We start from the raw sequence: 5,563 nt of genomic DNA, 5'->3' as shown, positions 1-5,563 counted from the left end.
AGGTTATGGCATTATCTCCATTTCGTAAATGAAGAAACAGATGCTTAGACAGTTTTATCACTGGCCCAAGTCACTTCCATAATAAGCACATATTCCCAGACCTGCACGATTTCAAGCTCTGCTATTAACCACGAGGTCATGTTTGACTTGGCCCAACCATTCTTAAACACAACAAAGCACAGGCTGTCTTGCTTTGCATCCACAAGTGATATTCTATATTTTTAAGGTTCACACTTCTTTTAATGACTTTAGGTGATGATAGTTAGCAACTCTATTCAGAGTTAAAGCACACAGTTAGTGTTATTTTCATAAGCTAACATCAGTACAAATTCACTTGGAGAGAAAATAAAGTTGTTTCTGTTTCTACCACTATCATCATTGTCCTGATAGTTAATAATTGTGGCAGAATGTGTAGAATCTGTGGCTGGAAAGCCCCACGAAGGAACACTTAGATTTCCCCTCTTGGTTCAAGTAGGATTCAGCTAACTTCTTTCAGTCTAATAGAATCATCCCTAATTTAAACATCTGCTGTGTTGAATGATCCACTGGGCTGGTTAGCAGAGGAGCTTCTCAGGGTGAGATTTTAAATGCCCAGACTGGGATAGTCTTGGGCAAAACAGAACAAGTTGGTCACAATATACATAACCCGTAACTTTTCCTGGTAACTGTCCCGCTCAATCTTTGTTCCAAATGGATGGAGCTACAGACAGCTGGTTACCATTTTCAAAATAATATCCCTTCATATAGCTGAAGACTTATGTCATTCTTCTTACTGTTCTCTCCAGGCCAACCAACAGGCTTTGCCAAAGACTTGTCTCACCTGGTATATTGTGCTCCTGTCTCTGTGGCAATGGGAAAGAGGGTGCAAAGCCCTGCCCTGAAGGAATTAAAGGAGGTGGCTCTTCCCACCTTTCACCTTTGCCCATAGGCCTTGCTTTCCAACCCTTTAATTATCTGTACTGATTTGCTTTGAACATCAAGCACATTCACCATGTCCATGTAATTTTCAGAGACCAGCAGTGTGCACAGTATTTAACTGTTGGCTGACTGTGCCAAGCTGCATGAAATAAGGTGTCACATGGGGTCTGCAGACCCTATTTCTACCTGTGTATTCATTTGTATTGTCTGATTTGAAACCACTGCAAACATCTACTGCACCGCCACAGATTTTACTTGCCTTAGAATCCTTTATGACATTGGCAATGGATCTAAACCCAAGCTGGAGATTTTCATCACATGGAGCAGCACTGTCCATAAACATTTCTGCTTTGTATTAATCTCTGTGGTTTAAAATTTAAAAATCATACTTGATCTGGTGTTTACAAATAGCTTTCACAACAAAAAATGAACCACATATATTCCATGAGTCTAATCATTCCCCCTTTTAATTTGCCATCTGCTTTTTATTACATTTCACTTGAACTAGTTTTTCTAGAAAAAAATTCAACCCTTGCCAACTTCTTTCTTATACATATTAGTTTAGGAATTCAAGCCAATGTCATAGTGACCCTGTTCCTTGATTTGAATTTCCTGGCCATTTAAACATAGAAAATATTTCCATGGAACAGGTGTTTAGAAATATTTGGGTAACTCTTAACAGCTTACAAAGAAGTTGACTTCATGCTTCCAACTTAGGTCCTGGAAATACTTAACCATTTAGCATTTTGTTTTTGAAACACAGTATCTCTTAAGGTCTAGACACCACAGACAGCTGTTCAAATTCAATTCAAATGAATTGAATTTCTTTCTGCCATATTTATTTAGCATGTCTAGCTAAGTCTCTGTGTAATCTTGGTTTGAGTCCTTACACAAGAATTAGAAAGCACTAATTTTTTATTTTCTTCTCTTTTAAGGTACATACTAATGAGAAATTTTATACAAGAACTTTACACATATAATATTCAATGTGTTTTTAAAAATTTCCTGTTTAGTATGGCAGCCAGTAACCTTTGCCAAAAATTTAGGGGAAATTAATTTTAAAAGTGAATGTAAATGAAACTACACCTTGAAATATAACCACTTTTTAAAATAAAGATTTAAATTTTCCTTATCTCTGTTGACAATATTGTACGTGGACTCATTGGAAAATATAGCTTCTTTTATGTTTTAGGAAACCAGTCATTTGAACTACAAACTTAGATAAAAATACATTTTTTGCATTACTTATTAATACATATCTTTGGAAATTTTATTAAATAAGAAACACTAAAGTTTAAAGGTTTCACATGTGAGAGATTGCCAATCAATTATATATAAGAATAATTTTTGACATTTACTTTTTTTTTTTTCAGAGTAGTCACAGATTTTTATTAGGTGAGAGACACTCCAGATTATCTCAAAGGTAAGTGTTAAGAACTGCTAACAACTATGCCAAAGGAGAGGAAATATTCCTGTGTGTAGGAAAAGGCAGAAATAAAGCCCAAGGGTCAGGTTCTCCTCTGGCTTAAGTCTACCCTCTCCGGAGGCTTTTCTGCTTGGCAGTGTCCCCAGTGCCATCAGGAAATGCTCTGCAAGAGCTAGTTCAACTTGGCCAACAATTCTTCCAGTTCTGGACGAGCTTTGAACCTCCCCTTGAAGTCCTCTTCAGTAAGCTCCCTTACTGACTCCTTCAGGAAGATTGCTCTGGAGATCTACAGAGGTAAATGTAGCACTCGGACCGCTCATCTGAACTACTCGCTCATGGGTAGTCAGGACAGAGTCCAGGAACATTTTGGTGCCTTGGTCCTGCATGCGGAACACTTCCACAGTTTTGGTGGGCAACACATAACTTTCCTCAACTCTGATGGACAGAAGGTTGCAAAGACTGTGTATATACTGAGAATAACTTTCTGCCAGGGTCATATCATATGCAGTCAGGCAAATGTTTAAAACCCCATATTCATAATCTGTTCCCAAATTAATTGGTCTCACTTCCACTTTTCCTCTCTTCTTCTTGGGCTCTTGTGGTATAATTAGGTGCTTGTATCTTCCAATGCCATGAGTGGGCTTTGTCTTGTACTGCCGACAGGTACTCAGTAGAATGCCACCTGCACAATACATAGGACTCTCTCCCCAAGTTCTGAATCTTAGCAATGAAAAGGCTTCCTTTAAAACGGTCTTGTTCCGCAGGCACAGCACCTTTCCCAGGGTTCCGCTCATTTTTTTCTCGCTGCAGTCTCTAGCTGTGAAAACCGGAGATTCACCCCCGCAGCTGCAACCGGTGAGCCACCGAAAACGCTGACCGACATTTACTTTGAATGATTGATTTACACTTGCTTCTGTAGCATTAAGAACTATAAAATTGTACAGCTGTTATATAATTATTCTATGCATTTTATGAAGGCTGGTAATTTCCAAGATACGATAGAATCAGTCTGTGGCTTTGCAATCATCAGCACAAACTTTTATTTTGTCTTGAAATAACTGTGTTCACCTGGAATTAGGCAAGCATCTCCACTTTCTGTCTCCTAGGCACTGAAGGGGGAAATTCCCTGTCTCTGATGTCATTAGATCTTCCCTTGTGGCTTTGTGTCCCAGTGCAAGAGAGGCAAGTAATTAACTCTGGCTACTATGATTCGTTCCACACATCTGCAATGATGCTTTCATTTATCATTCTGTAATAAAGCATAAGTTACATATAATGAAATCCATCCCTTTTATTATAAGGTTTTGTGTGCTTTAACAAAAATTACACAATCATCAATTGCTATCAGTCAGGATATGGAACATTTACTTACCCACCTACTTATTTTTAAAATGTAAATTAATAGAAGCCCAGGGATTTAAGCAAATATTTTGGCTGACTGCTTCTGATACATTGAACAAGGACAAAGGAGTCCAGAAGGTTAATCTATCCATTTTCTTATTATGGCATGTTGTAGTTATAACACTGATGATGACAGTCATGTCACCGAGATTCCTTTTGTGTTGTGTACTATACTAGACACTTTATATGCATATTTTATTGATATGTAGCAATAATCCTAGACCTGGGTGAAAAATATCTTAGTAATAGAGTGTTTAAGTAATTTTCCATCCATCACATGTCTACAAAGTAGCAGCAGGGGACTTTTTACCCTTATCTGATTGCTATGTATATGTTCTTAAGACATGACATTGTTCTCCTTGGCTTTTGGTTATCCTAGTGATATTTAAAGGGCCTGATCTTTCCTTGATGCCCTTGACAGAATACTCATTAGAAATTGACAAACTAACTGTGTTGAAATTAATACTCTGCTACACATAAAGGTACATGTCTGTAAACCTAGCTCCCTGGAAAGCTGAGGCAGGAGAATCATAAGCTTGAACTCTGCTTGTCTTAAAAAAAATTAAACATAAGTCTGGGGTCCAATTCCCAATACTCAAAAAAATCATCATGAGGTTTGTTAATTAATTCCAATTTTTTTCTTTTCTTTCTTTCTTTTCTTTTTCTTTCTTTCTTTCTTTCTTTTTTTTTTTGTATTTTAGGGAAGGATCTACAAGGTGTTTAGGGTCACACTACTGAATCAGACTCATAGTGATCTGCCTGTTTACAGCCTCCCAAGAGCAGGGATTACAGGCTTGTAATACCACACCCAGTATCAATTGACATCTCAGTGCACCTGGGGGCAGGGGTGGAATGGCAGGCCTGGGGATTGAACCCCAGACCCCTGCACCTGCTTGCAAGTGCTTTAATCCACAAAGCAATTTGGCCAGCCCCATAAACTTATTTATGTTTATAATATTTGAGGCATAAAATATATAGAAATGAATAGAAGAGACAAAGTTCTTTATTGTAGATAATGAGTAAAATAAATGGCTGTAATAGATAGTTATTCTATGGACTGCATAGGACTATATAATGTGGATAAAGAAAAGCAAAGTTGAGAAGGAAGGTTAGACATGTTGAACAGATGCTTCCATTTATCATGTTGGTGATAGAAAAATTGACACTGAAGTAAATACATGAAGAAGGAAGTGGAACAAATTTCTGGACATCTAATGAAGAACTTTCCAGGGAAAGTAGGGCAAGTATAAAAGCCCTGGGGTATGTCTCTGTGCCTGAGTTGCCTGGAGAACAAAGAACCTGGTTGGCCCTTGTGGATTGGTGAGGGGAGAGTAAGGACTTCAACACTACTACTATTGAAAATGAATTAAGAAGAGGCAGCATAAAAACAGGGAGCTCAGTTGGAAGGCCTAACAGCTACCTAGGTGAGACATGATGGGAACTCAGACCTTGTAGACATGAAGGACTATTGAGAAATGGCAATTTGTGGGATGCATCTTGAAAGTAGAGCCCTCAATTAAATTAAAAGTGTAATAAAAAAAACCCCTATAACAAAGGAAACCCAGGTCCTGATGGATTCACAGCTGAATTCTACAAGAAATTTAGGGAGGACCTAATACCAACAATTCTCAAATTTTTCAATGAAATTTTAAAGGAAACAATTCTCCCACACCCACTCAGGGAGGCAAGCATTATTCTGATACCAAAAGCAGAGAAGAGGACTTAAAGTTCAACATATCAATACTTGATGAAAAATACCTGTTCCTTATTATGCCTAAGATGTTTGAAATGCAGTGAGATAGTGAGGTTAAGATTGAT

At 37.9% G+C, this 5,563-nt stretch overlaps 1 pseudogene; it reads right to left on the bottom strand.

The window, feature by feature from the left end:
* Nucleotides 1-2,297: 2,297 nt before the first annotated feature.
* Nucleotides 2,298-3,181, bottom strand: LOC101581348 (annotated as a pseudogene).
* Nucleotides 3,182-5,563: the final 2,382 nt, after the last annotated feature.

This window comes from Octodon degus, unplaced genomic scaffold (assembly GCF_000260255.1).
Source record: "Octodon degus isolate 3935 unplaced genomic scaffold, OctDeg1.0 scaffold00013, whole genome shotgun sequence".
In the NCBI taxonomy this organism is placed as follows: Eukaryota; Metazoa; Chordata; class Mammalia; order Rodentia; family Octodontidae; genus Octodon; species Octodon degus.
This window is presented reverse-complemented; position numbering and strand designations above follow the sequence as displayed.